The 14,340-nt window shown below is 41.8% G+C and overlaps 1 long non-coding RNA gene across 2 annotated transcripts in view; it reads left to right on the top strand.

The window, feature by feature from the left end:
- The window catches only part of LOC147259237 (uncharacterized), a 47,981-nt gene that overhangs the window by 24,250 nt on the left and 9,391 nt on the right, over positions 1–14,340 (top strand). Inside the window, exons 3-4 of one of the 2 annotated variants that reach the window (XR_015117192.1) lie at positions 2,512–2,589; positions 10,321–10,407. This is a non-coding gene — a long non-coding RNA (uncharacterized LOC147259237). The remainder of the gene's footprint in view (positions 1–2,511; positions 2,590–10,320; positions 10,408–14,340) is intronic. The other variant, XR_015117193.1, reaches the window with a different exon arrangement.

Genomic DNA, 14,340 nt, shown 5'->3' with positions numbered 1-14,340 from the left:
TTGCTCTCGGTGAAGCGGATTCAGTCAGGACAAACAGTTTTGACCGTCATATTTTAAACAAGACAAATCAGCATCTGCAGGGCTTTCTTGAAATGTTTTCTGAACTGTTGAATGTGCGTTACTAAGCATGGGGCAGCTGTTTTTCCTCAAGGAAAAGCAGCGAAGTCGCACCCAAAAATGCTTATCAGCCTTTTGACTTTGTGCCAGAATAGCTGCAAGGGTTCAGCTTCAGCGTTCAGCCAGCTTTTTGACAGAGCCGGGGCAGGGAGGAGGGTAGCTGTGCATTCTTTGCCACATGTTACTGAAATAAACACTCTGGAAGCTTATCTTTTCCTGTGTGTATGTGCATGTGTACGTGTGTTTCTGTGTGTGTGTGTCTATTCTGTGCGTTCACGCTAGTCACAGTGGCATGCTAAAGAGTTAATGCACTCCAAGAATGTGTGCTTTTTTTCAGAGTGTGCTCCCAAGACTGAGAGCGGCACGACAGTAAGAGATAAGGTTAATAATTCAGCTCTCAGAAGTTTTGCATATTTCAAGGATCCTTCAGCGGGACAGACCATTCTGAATGTCTTCTTTCTCTTTTCTTGCTCTTATTTTCACTGGTTGATTTAGTAGTAGAGGTACTGTATAGTGTATCCCAGTATGGCGTGAGTGTGTGCACTGCGTCTGCGCATTGCTGGGGGAGTGGATTTCTCTGTCATTCTTCCTCCTCCACCCCTCCCACACTGAGTGCTTTCCACCCTCCCACTCTCTCTCTCTCTCTCTCTCTCTCTCTCTCTCTCTCTCTCTCTTCTCTTTCTCGCTCTCTCGCCCTCCTTCTGTGTCTCCATCTCCCACTCATCTTATGCTCCCTCCCTCTTTCTCCCTTGTTTCTTCCAGTGCAAATACACTTCCTTGCTGTGTTGGATGTGTGATGAAAAAGTGTCTGGTTCGCGCGTTCCGCCGCGCCTCCTATTTCATCATCAGCAGAGCTTTTCTCCCCTTCAGTGTGCGCTCACTGTCTCCTCCTCTCGTCCCCTCTCTCTCTCTTTTTTTCTCTCTCTCTCTTCTTTTTCTCCCTCTGTTTCGGTGGCTCCCCTCTTTCTGCTCCAGCCACATGCAAGGGGGAGACTTAAGCTCTGCAAGGGAAAAAAAAAAAAAGAAAAAAGTCTGCTGCTATTTCTACAGTCAGGGCCTCCCCACAGCCCGCCCTTCCATAGATGGAGCTTTTTTTTCACTCACTACTAGCTGGATTTTAACCCTCTGCCTCCAACTAGCTGCGCAGCAGCTCAGCAAAACCTGGCAACAAGTTGTTTTTAGCGGCCTTCTCTCACTTTTGGCTCAATGATTTTTGCATCTCATGGATTTTGGCACTCTTCTTTCTGTTTTTCTGCGTTTTATTTTCTAAGAATGTACTACGTCTAACCATTTTTTTCCCCCGATGGGTCTCTACCGGTACTTATGTAGTTTTTGTTTTTTGTTTTTTGTTTTCCTTTTGGATAGTAATTCATCAAGGTGGCATTTCGCCATGTGATGGTCCTTGTTCCACCTGGAGTGCTGGGGCGCCATCTCTCATGGGTAACCTGCTTTCTGTAGACTCGTGATCCTGATGACCACTATGGATGACAATCGGAGAATGTGGCCAATAAGAACGTGTTACACAACTGTGTTTTAAAGAGTTATCCGTATTCATCAGAGACTGCATAAAGTACCGCACCTCCTTCGTCTATACTGTCTCCTTCTCTTTCCTATCCCTTGTCCTCGCTTTCTGTCTCTGAGTCTGTGTCTCTCGCTCACCCTTGCTCTCTCTCTCTTTCACACCGACTCGCTCTCCTAACACAGGAATGAGTGGTGTGCTGAGCCGGAGCTCTTTCTGGGACAGGTGCCAACTGCAAACAAAAGACATTAAAAAGCAATAAGGGAAAGAAATTATAGTGATCACAATTTTTCAAATTGTTCCAGGCACATGGACGTAGCCCTGCGTGTTGTGTCTCTACATGACCACTTTGTTTGTAGGAGATACTGAAAGTGATTTTACGAGCAAGACAGTTGGTAAAGCAGGGGTTTGAATACTTTGCCACACTTATTCAAGTGAAGGCATTTCATTGGGGAAGAGGGAGGGAGTGATGTGTGAGAGCAGCATATAGACTGCTGAATTATTCATGTGGCCAGCCAAGGCTGTGACTGGACTGGTTGTGCTATTTGCATGCATCAGACATGCATTTGTCTATTTGCTAACATTCCTCATCCAAAGACGTGTTAACTAGCAGACAGGCTTAGCTGGAGCCCTACAGACGGTCTCATGGCCTCCTATTGTTTCAGGCCTCACCAGGCCTGGACCAAACCGGGGGCAGGCAAGTCAAACTTGAACTTGGTGCTCAGACTGGCTGGAGGAGGGAGTGAGTCTGGAGCTGAGATTGAGGCTGGGGCTCAGGCTGGAGCTGGGGCAGAGGCACGGCTGAGAGGGGGACAGGCTGGGTCTTACAAGCAGCACCACAGCGGAAGCTTATGGCTTTCTCCTCTTCCTGACAGAGATGTGGAACAAAGCGGAAAAAGCTGCTGAATTTCGCATCCTGGCCGGACGTTAACCATCGTTGCACTAAAAAATGGGTGAGTAATATCTGTTCTAAATCGTGCGCTGGTGTGGTTTAGATGGAAGTTTAACCATGTGTTTACATTCTAGGTTTCCATGTTTAACAAGCATCCTGTGCAAATAAACATTTGATGCACTTGAGGCTCTTACACAAAGTTTCTTTTACCTGAGTGCGGATTTATACATCTGAATGTAAAACCCTACGTGACCACGTAGTTCAGACACATCTTCGACTGCGGATTTACGAGCCGCAAATCTATACATCCAACTTAAAGAACACTTCTTTAAATAACTTTTCTCACCGGTAAACAAAACATAGCCGTATTTTACGAATGCAAAACCAAAAGTCGTTAAACGCATTTCGATTGCAGCCAGGATAATACTACTACATGGTAATCAGTGGATGAGTGGAAGGCCACAGTTGTGGAGGTATTTCATACGAGTGATGCGGTCCGGGCTTAGTATGTACTGTGTGAAGAGAAGTACATGGTGTACTGATCAGTTTGATCAGTTTAATGTTCTCTCAAGCTTCACTGTCAGTGAAAATTCAATAAAAACAAACTGCATTCCTTTGAATTTGAAGTCTTCCTGATAGTATTTGCAAAGCTTGAGTGTGTAGTAAGGGAGAATAGAGACTATCATTCTGTCCAAACACGTTGTTATTTGCAAGGTATTTTTACACCTAATTTCAATGTTGATCGCGTTATTTCCTGATTCGTAATGAATCTCTATCTTATTTCTTTGCATAAACAAATACTCGCGTTTTGAACACCCCGCAATTTGACCCCATTTTTATATTGATGCATAAAATATAGTCCCTTGTTGTCATTTCAAGGAAGCACATTACCTGAGAAAGCGAAAAGCTGTGTGTGCAGTTGTAAATCCACAAAAAATAAAAATTGCAAAATTGATGATTTGACTTATGGTACGTCAGATGAAATGCAAATTGGATTTTATTCTCCTTTTCGTTTTATTTTGTTAATTTCATCAAATTAAAACGACGACCCTGCTTGCATCAGTGATGTGAGGTGTTAATATAACAGTTATCATTCTCTGGTTCTGTTGACAAATATCAAATTTGTAGTATTTTGTCATAGAAGGGTCCAAATATACGGTCATCATTATTTTTTTAATCTTTTCGTTTAAGGTGGAAATCATCGTGCCTTGGCCCATTTGGATTTTACTTTTTTTAGTTGCTTTTTTTGCTTTCTCTCTGTGTGCTCAAGCTGCTAACGAGAGTTTATTTGAAGTAGATGTCTCTGAAGACGTACACTAATCAAAGACTGAGGTTTCCTGTGTACACAGGTCATTTCTATTCATTCATATGAATATAAGCACTGCTGAACTAGCAGTGGACACATGGTTTTGGCTGGCAGGGTATCACTACTCCACCCCTAAGGCCTTTTTGGTAGTGGATGGCAGGAGTCCAGGGGAAGGTTGCATGTTGCGAGGCAGATGGCAGGACGCTGAGGGTTTGCAGTATTTTCTCTCCCTCTCTCTGTCTCTCTGTCTCTCTCTCTCTCTGTAAAAGTATACCTGACCAATCCAACTGTCTAGTACAGCCTACACTGAGGCATTTTTCAAGCAAACATCAGCTACACTGCAGCTACAGATACAATAAGGCCAGTCGTGGTATACACACACACACACACACACACACACACACACACACACCCATACGTGTAGCTAAATGCATATGATTAACCATACATTTACTATAATTTGTTTTAAATCGAATATTTTCAAACTCTTCTTTTCGTTGCTTTCTTTTTTTCCCCCACCGTTTGTGTGTGTGTGTGTGTGTGTGTGTGTTTGCTGTAAATGCAGGTTCAAATGTAATTTGTGCAATACCTATTGAGCCTGTAGAACAGTCTCTAAAGAATTCTGAGCCAGTCACTACATTTCATATATTTAGGATAGCTCTTTCCCTTCTCTGTACCTGAATAAAAGGGCTTCGTGTAGTTAGTGTCAAAGCAGAGCTGAAAAAACTGCAGGCCACAACTAGAACAACAAGTTCCCAAACTTGAACTTGTCAGTGGCCTTGAACTTGACTGTGTAATTCTAGTGGATTTTAAGGAATTTAACATTCTAAACAGAGAGACTGTAGTTGTTGATGATAGATAATAAATGTTTTTTGGTTTACAGGATATCCAAACATTATAAACTGCTTCATGAATTGAGTATGAACCGGGGAAAAAAGCAAATAAGAGAACTGTGGAAATATTGAATCAGTTATGGTGTGAATGCTGCAGTCTTATTTTTTGGGGGGTTTTTTTGCTGTAATTTTTCACAAACATCACAACCGTACTAAAGGAATTATTGTGTTACTGTTGAGAATTTAACTAATGATTTGAATCATTTTCTATGAAGAGATCTCCAAAATGTGCTTTGTTCAGTGTGCGTGTAATTTATTTAGCCGTATTTAAGTTTCACATTAATATATTGTATCATTTATGTGGAGGGGGGAAAAAAGCTATTTACTGCTTAATTTATCCTTGAAGGAAGAAACTGGGCAAGAATTTTAAAACCTTCTGTCTTGAAGTTAATGTAGAATAAATGAAACTCTGCAGAGAAAATTCCTTCCCTCAATAGAAATATATCTTTGTAGATAAGAAATATCCCAGAGAGGATTCACCAAATAGCTTTATACAATAAGAATGATTCGCGTTAGATATTAACTCACTAATTTTCTGTGTGTGTGTGTGTGTGTGTGTGTGTGTGTGTGTGTGTGTGTGTGTGTGTGTGTGTGTGAATTCGAAAATGATTTAGTTTTAGCTTTTTCCTTAAGTAGTGTGTGCATATATAGGAAGTATCTCATGACTGTTCACTGCCCTATAAGAGTATCATAATTTTACCTATTTCTTTTTTCTTTTTTTTTTGTGCGATTTTATTTAGTTGAGCATTTGGACTGGTCAGGGGAAAAAGTATAATTTTACATGTTCAACACAGAACATATAAATTACCCTGTAAAATTATATTATTCTTAGTGTTTGGGGCATAAAAGTCATAATTATGTAGATAAGAAAACAGATCAACCTTGTCCTGTTGAGTAAAAATCTTATTTCACTTGTTGGTTGTTGTATTATTAACTTGTTTGATCCAATTAGAAATGAAGGGCTTTTGGAATTCATAGTTCACCTCATTAATATATTCTTCCTGCTCTGGCCATTTTTAGCGTTGCAGCACTGTTTTAAGAACTTTATTTCTTCAGATCTGAGCATTTCTCCCAGATTCTTTTGAAGTGTTGAGTATGTGGTCTAGGTCATGTGCCAGTGCTTTGTGTGAAAATGAGTCATTCACCAGTATAACACCGCAATGGGCCAGCAGTACACTGCTGCAGTTGTTGAGGAGATAAATTGATTTTTAGGACAGTGTGATTTTGTTTCATTTATGAGCTTGGTGTGATGACGTGAATACCGTGCAGTTCCCTCCTTGCTTATTTAAAAAAAAAAGAAAAAAAGAAGACGTATTCGATGAATGAAATCGAGCCGAGAGCACTCTGTGTAAATATATATTTTTGGCCATAATAATGAAGCTCTTTTATCTCTAACAGTAAAATGGTTTCAATGTACTGTTTTAAGTACATTAAATCCACAAAACCCACCATAATTAAATTCTTTTTTTAAATTGAGCTCTCTGGTGGACTGTCAGGGTAAGTGATGGTATATAGTATTCGAAAAATGCCTGCCATGGGGTGTTTATCTCTGATTTTCTATACATTTAATCAGTTTACATAAATTTTATATGGATTCATGGTTTCCAATGTGGTATAACATCTAAATGGCTGTAATCCATAATTTTCTGAGGAATGTGAGATAAAAAGATTTAAAATATTGCCATTGAAATTATGATCAGAGATAAGAGTAAGTAATTACTTCATAAACCACAAGGCAAGAAATGAAGACATTTTATTGTTTAACTTGATAATTGCGGAAAGTAGGGGCTTCACACTTCTATGTCACTGTCAGGGAAATGGAGCACATATAAAATAAAATCTCTGATGTTATTGCACAGCTTGAAAACTAGATTTTATATTAAATGTACAGTTCCAGCATTGATTCAAGCCCAGTGGCCCTGCTGATACACTTGAGCAGAGGTGCAAAGTAGCCCAGCTCTGCAGGTTAGCGCATGCAGGTCACTGCTAGTGGAAATAGAACTGGATTAATATTTCTCTCTTTGGCAACACTGCATGCCCAGAGGTCAGAATGCATTTTGCAAAAACCTGTGAGACAATTGCGAAGATTTTCCAGTACACATGTCATTTGAGTCATTAGAGACATTCTGCTTAGGGCTTTTATGTAGCAGTCAGTGTTCAGATCTCCCTGAGGTGAGCGGCAGTCTAGTCAGACGAGGTCTCAGTGATCGAGGCTCACCAGACTCTGGCCTGGTGGATGTGGGAGAGCAGATGAGTGGATCTACAGTGGCCACTACAGGCTATGGTGTTCTCATACAGGATCATCAGAATGAAGTAAGCCAGGCCTGAAAAGAGAGAGACTGGGCAAACACACACACACACACACTCACACACACTCTGTCTGTCTCTCTCTCTCTCTCTCTCTCTCTCTTTCTCACACACACACGCAAACACACACATATACACACACACACACATTATGGTGCTCTGTATGCAGGTGCCAAAATTATTGCACAAAAGCAAACACTCACATATGCACATACACACTTAAGTCTGTAAACCTGCTTTTCCTTGCTTCTTTCACCATACATGGAAGCCATTAGTCCATTACCCTGTTGACTACTGAGGATTGGGGGCCCTTTTTATTCTCTCTGTGTTAATCAGGATGTCAGCTGGGAGTGTCACATGTAATTTATCCACAAAACCACAGCAACTCCACAGAGACGGTGAGCACAGACATAATGACATAATATTGATTTGGGGGAGAGTTTTGGGGGTAACAGATGATGTAGATTTTCCTCCCCTTTACACCCCCCTTCCTTTTCTGAAATGAGACCTGCACAACTTTCTCATGGTTGCTTTACATCATGAGCCCTTTTGCCTGAGGCTAGTATGTTTATTTGCCGAATTTTTCTTGCAGCACTACCAGCATTTATGATGAATACTGTGCATTTAAGAGAAGTTCTTTGCTGCTTGTGATCACTAAATATATTTAACAGATTTTATAGACTCTTTTCATCTGCCGTTTACAGCATCACGTTTGAGTGTCTCTTCACACACACACTGACAGGATGGATACTTGTTTTATGTACCTGCCAGGCAAAGCGATATTCCAGATAACGCAGAACTGCGCCCACTCAACTTTTCTTTTCCAGTGCTCATATATTTCTTCAGTGTTTGGCCTCTGCTGTTGCCAAGGCAATTTAGAGCGAGAAAAAACTGCAGAATCAGCAAAATGGTTCCACTTGGAGGTGCAGTTCTAAGGGTTGAGAGGCCTGGCCTGCAACTTTTGGACTATCAAAATCCTGTAAATCCTTTCCTCAGCTCCACTTCATCATTTTGTTACTGTTCATAGGGGGTGGCGTGTATCCAGTGATGAAAACAAACAGTTCACCAACAGGAGCTGTTGCTGCATTACTGTGCCAACAAAAAATATTATCAAATATACTCCATGTTATTTGCAACATTATTCTACCATTTTAATGACAGTTTGTGCAACTGTCATCTACTGCGTAATTCAACACCCTAATAGTGCTTGTATGTTTCCTCACTTGTCTGTTACATGCACACAAGCATCTGATAACTGGGAATAATTAGGTAATGGCAATTATCTGATTTGAAATGTTTACATGCACTTTAATAATGTGATAATTACGTGTTCTGGAGGGGAGGTTACATGATTCATTCAGCTGCAGATTTACAGTAAATGATGTAAAACTCATAATTCCGTTTATTCTCTAAACATCCAGTTAAGTATCCAACATGGTGTAGCTGACAGTATTTTGGTCATCCAGCAACAACAAGTTTGTTGAACTTTTCTTGATGAGCTTCCCTCAGCCATTTTCCAAGATCACTTTTGAAGTATTCTCTTATTTTTAGTATTCATTTCACTGGCCATGAAGCTTTGTGTCTGTCTGCTTCACTTCAAAAATACCTTTTACTGCCGCTGCCTGCTAGCTTCATGCTTTAACATCAGCTTTCTTCTTTTTCTCCTGAGTTTTCCACGAGTGCATTTGCACTTGTACAGATGTTGTTGCTTTTTTTATTGAAAGAAGTCAGATCAAAATGTATACACGCACTGGATAAAACAAAAGATTGGACAAGAAAACAGGTGTGTTTATCGGATTTTTCATAATCCAATAAAGTCCTTTGTCCTGTCTGACTACACTTTTTGCAAAATTACTTGAATAATCTGGAGACTTCTCAAATTTGACGGTGATTGCTTTGTTTTGTGCATATAAACACACTCATAGACAGCAATGTTATGTTAGAGTGAGGAAATAATTGTCGTTGTTTGTTTGTTTGTTTTTTAGCCCTAACCAGTATTACGATCAACACGTCATCGTCTCTAAAAAAGAAAAAAAGTACTTTAAATCTTCAATATTCATTTACAGAATCGCTCTGGAGTCTAGATGTCATATTGAAATCACTTTATAACTTGCAATCATTCATGTTGTATACACAGATACTGCACATACTTGCCTCGGCTTCATGAGTCATCAGCGTGCATACACACACAAACAAGACACACACACAGTAATGCACACTCACACACACAGAGTGCAGTGAGTGCACAGCCTGGACATGAATCTCTCTCCATGGGCTGGAGGAGTTAGGTTACTCATGAGTCCATAAACATGTGCTGGCAGCAGTCCAAGGCACTGCTCTGTAATTATGAACGTTCGAAACAATATATAAAAGACCCTTTTACAGCAAGGCCATGTCCCGTGCTGCAATTAGCGTCCTTGTACAGAATTATCACCCTTCAGCAGCAGCCACCACACTGAGCAGAGGCCTTGGCAGTGTCCTCTCTGCTCTGCTAGAGGACATCCCTCACATCTCTCTTTATCAATATTCTTCTGCAACCTGAGATTTTGACTAATGATGACTAACTACCTGTGCTGTGCCTCGTCCTCCTGTTTCACCTCCACATTTCGCTCTCAGCGTCACACACACCTACATATGGAAACATGGGAACATGTCAAAAGCTGCCTTGAGCATTATTGCTTCATAGTCTGTACATGCCCTTGTGTGTGTGTGTGTGTGTGTGTGTGTGTGTGTGTGTGTGTGCGTGTGTGTGTGTGTGAACATACTGTGCCGCATGGGTAAAAAAATCACTGATTGTATCTCACAAGTACACGCATATGTGCCACTTCACCCACACACACGACACTGTAGGCTTTCTGTATTAAAGCATGCCAAAGTGTGTGCACGTCTGCAGCAAGTGGGTGATACTGGGCAAGGCCAAGGCCACGGCGGAGCTTATGTGTTGGTGTTGGGTGAGCATGCGGCAGTGAGAGTTGGCTGGTGTACAGGCCAGCAGAGAGGGTGCGGTGTGTTACATGTTCCGCTAATGAGTTTCCTTGGCCAGGCAAGACTGTGGGGTGAGCTTATTAGTAAACAGGCTACAGAGAGGAGCCCCTACAGCTCTCTGCTCCTGCTGCTGCTGCTGCCGCCGCTGCTGTTGGCTCTCCAACCGTTCACTTTCTGTTTCTGCTACTCTTTCTCTCTATTGTTTTCTCTTCCTCTCTTTTTTATATCGCTTTAAACCGTCTCTCCATTTGACACTATAATACACACTTTTTTCTCTCTCTCTCTTTCCGTCTCTCTCCAGGCAGAAAGTTCTGACTTCAGCCACATGCACAAACAATTTGGCCAACAGGTGAAATCATGGGCAGACAGAGTCATTCGCTCTAGCATTGTAAGTACCATAATGCATCACAAATTTCATATGTTGTTATTTCATGATTTACTGTATTGTCTTGGATTTCATTTAATGAGATGAAGTCTGTAATTAGATGCTGAGTAAGTTTCATTTGTCTTAAGCAAAACATTTAACTGCTCTTTTTGTTGCTGAGGCATTTTTTTCATGTGGGCCTGCATTAGATTAAACAACGATGTCTGGATATTGTGACTTTATCCCATATGAAAGGCCAAGTGGTCCCAATGACATGTTATTTTAGTACATTTAAACATAACAAAGCTAATCTTTAATGCACAGGAATAGAAAACACTTATGTTGTAATCTTAATTGGCAGCTAGGCATAGGAAGTCTCGACTCTGGGACTGGATATGTTAGAAAATGGTTTCCACTCTCTGCCTTCCAGCTCTCAGCTCCCTGCCGCCATTTTGTGTATCGCTGCCAAAGTAGTCAGGTAGCAGGATGAGAGGGACAGTGGGGGAGAAAGTAGTGGGTGCAACTGCATTCTGGGTTAAGGAGCAAATTAAGACAAGAGGAAGTTCAGTATTCAGTCATGGCAATTCTCAATAATTTCTTTCTTAAGGCAAGAGGTTTTTAATTGTTACTGAATGATTGCATACAAATAAGCCTCCCTTGGACCCCTCCCAGCTCCTCTTGTAAAGAGCTGAGCTTGGGTGGACATCATAAACAGCTCCAGTGGGGCAAATCTGATGGCAGGACCCACAGCTGCATGACCCTCTTCCACCTTTCAGCCATCATCCCTCTCTCTCCCCAGCAGCCAGGCCCCCGTAGTAACTCAACCTGCTTGCTTACAATACACCAGAGCCGGAGTGCATGTGTAAAGCTTTAAACTCTGCTTATGTACCTGTCTCGACCCTAACCCCTGCATGCTGTTATAGCTTCAACCCCCACTGTGCCTGTATCATATGCACTTACTAACCTCGGGCCCCACCCTTCAACCTCCAGCTACTGTAGCTAGCTGCCCGCGGCTCTGGAATTCGGTATGTGCCAGGCATTTGATTACATGTGCAGATGTTATTAAAGTCCTCCTATCCTCTGACGCCAAGACTACAGATACTATATCAAGCTTTCAGTGGGTGTCTGCTGCTGTGTTTCTGTGGATCAGGCAATTGCTAATTTTATCTGGGAATGTCAAACAAAATCACTCAGCTTTTTAGTAAAAATGAGGCTATGTAAATGACTAATGTAAAGGGGCAAAAAGCCTTCACGGTTTGAAATTGCTTCTTCAAAAGTGTGTGGGCATCATGTTAAAAAAAAGAAGATATAGTCAAGTGTCAGTGGGGCAAAACATAGGCTTGCACAAACACAGCTCATGAGCTGAGTTGACATGGTTAATATTCTCTGTGGACTGAAGTGATGTTGCGTAAACTGCCCTTATCAGTGTGTATCTTTTCTGACATGCAGCTGATTTAGACTCTCGGTGCAAAATATAGCAGAGGTCCCTCCAGCAGAAAAGGTCTGGCCTATTTAAGGCTGTCACAGACAAACTGTCACTGAGACAGTCATTGACTTTATTAACAGTTCACAATGCACTCTATCCCCTTTGGCCTCCCACTCTTTAATCTGGCCATGTGTTTGCATATGGGACAGAGTTTCTTCCATATTGTGTTTGTGGAATGAATTATGAATGCTATTGCATAACCATGGTCTGTTTCTAGGGCATGTCTCTACAGCATCTACCCAGAGACCGAAGCATGAATACATTTACCCAGCCTAGACCTCTTGGAAATGATACTGTGAGCTCGCCTGCCTGCGTTTGTTTATGGTTATATAGAGCAGATGGCCATGTAACATGGTCACATATCACACACTGGCTGCCTCACTGGCACTGCCACACACAAATGCATGTAGGCAGAAATGTAGCACTATTTGAAGGTGGTTCAAATCCACAGAAATGTGTCATTATTCTTCTATAACTCACGCAGGGAAAATGTTAAAATTGCTTTATCAGAGTATACTTTATATCCCCCTGAATTTTGGCAGAAGGCCTGGAACTATATAGCTAATAACTGCTGCCAACTCAAGCTTTTCAATGCTAACTGTGGTTAACTGAGCTGTATTTACAACCTTAGCTTTCAGCTGTAACTGCTAACCACTAGTGGCTCTGACTACAGCCAGCTGTAGCCTGGGGAGTAATAAGCTCTTCAAGGTTACAAACTGCACCGATGCCTGTCTGCGTCTTATGGTCTCTGGTCTTATGTCTGTCAGCTGAAGTTCATATCCAGGGAGAATGGTATTTATCCCACCCTCTAAATATAGCTGGCGACAGATGCAGCTCGATGGGGCACTGCCCAAGCTGAAAGGGGCTCTGCAGGCAGGCAGGCAGGCCAGAGGAGAGCTTAGCGTGGCAGTGCACTATCGCCGCTTTCCATTAGCATGGTGGCACGAAGGCAGTAAAAAAAAACAAAAACAAAAAAAGTTTTGCCTGAGATTTGTATTTGTATAATGCCTTTTGGGGAAACTGCAATCTAGTTTATCAGAAAATAAAGACATTTGTTTAACTTTTGATTAAAATAAACATAACTCCAATGGAATGGCAACATGTAAAAGGGCCCAAACGTTGTTACGCCTCACTTTTTCACACAGACCAAACTAAAACTGGGGTCATGCCGCCCCAGCTTCTGATCTTACATTGCATTGTGGCATTCCATTACTGAGGTGCGACATGTAAACCCAGCAGTGTTGGTGTTGTTGTTGGCTCTGATATCTCAAATTCAGCCTGAGGTGTAGTTGTGCATAAATACTATTTTGGTTAATTTAGTGCTTGATTTTTTTACGTGTTATATTTTGATTAGTGCAATGTAGTTTTCTCATCATATTTTTATACGCTGATGGTAACGGTCCAGTAGGGGGAGTGGCATCAGTGCTGTTGTGGACAAATTCTTCTTAGTCTTATCTTTTTTTTGGTTGCTGTGTTTGCCTTTGAAAAGGTGCCCTGACATAAGAAAGTAATAGACAAACACCTCAGAGAACCATTTGTATCATGATAATGTACTACTTTCAAGCAGTTTCAAACTTCTAATTCTTTTGGTCAGTGTGTACATTTCAAACACAGTTTACTGATTAATGCAGTGGAAAGCATTAATGTGTATTTTAGGATCTAATACTTGCCTACAATCATCTGCAATGACAACAGAGATTAAGACTCTTGCACTGTGAAGTGTTTCAGGTGTCCTGATATGCAGGTTCAATTCTGTCCTTCAGAAGCAAGTAGTTTCTGTGTAGAGCTTTCTGTAAACCCGCTTCCTGCCTTGCATCCTGCAGCCTTTCCTTATCTGCGTGCATGCAGATGCAAGTGTGTCTTTATGAACATGTGACTGTATACTGTGTATGAGAGATGAGAAGCAGCTGGTAAGGTTAGTCTGAGTGGTCTGGGCGACCCCTGCTGCGTACCCTGTCATTACAATGATTGGGGTTGTTTTTTACCTCTAAAGATGTGGCCATGGGGCCTCACTGGGATCCGCTAGCTCTGCCTAATCCAGCCCTGTTCACCTGGCATGTTTATGGCTCTGCTGGGGGATGGAGGGGTAGAGGGGGGTGGCGGGGGTAAGTGACTGGGGTCAGTTCATCTCACAGTCTGACAGGCAGACACACATATTATGCACATAGCAAGACTATGTGCACACTCCATCACACTCTCACGTACACGTCACACAAATGCATCCAGATCCATTAATGCTGACGGGTGTTGTGGCTCTTCTACACACACATTCAGATCTCATTTACACATATGCATATCAGAAACTTCTTCCTTATTTTTCTTTTCTCACATGCACGCTGACATAAGTTTTGCAAGCTCAATATCTGCCTCATGCAGAGGTGACGGAGAGGTCAGCCTGTCTGACTTTGAGTAGAATCCCCCTGTGGCTTGCCCCAGCCATCCACCCTGGCATGTGTAACAGGACCTGCCCA

Source organism: Aulostomus chinensis, chromosome 7 (genome assembly GCF_037954235.1).
Source record: "Aulostomus chinensis isolate RoL2024-O1b breed Wild chromosome 7, RoL_Achi_v1.0, whole genome shotgun sequence".
In the NCBI taxonomy this organism is placed as follows: domain Eukaryota; kingdom Metazoa; phylum Chordata; class Actinopteri; order Syngnathiformes; family Aulostomidae; genus Aulostomus; species Aulostomus chinensis.
Note: the sequence above shows the minus strand (reverse complement) of the source record. Positions and strands in the feature narration are given on the sequence as shown.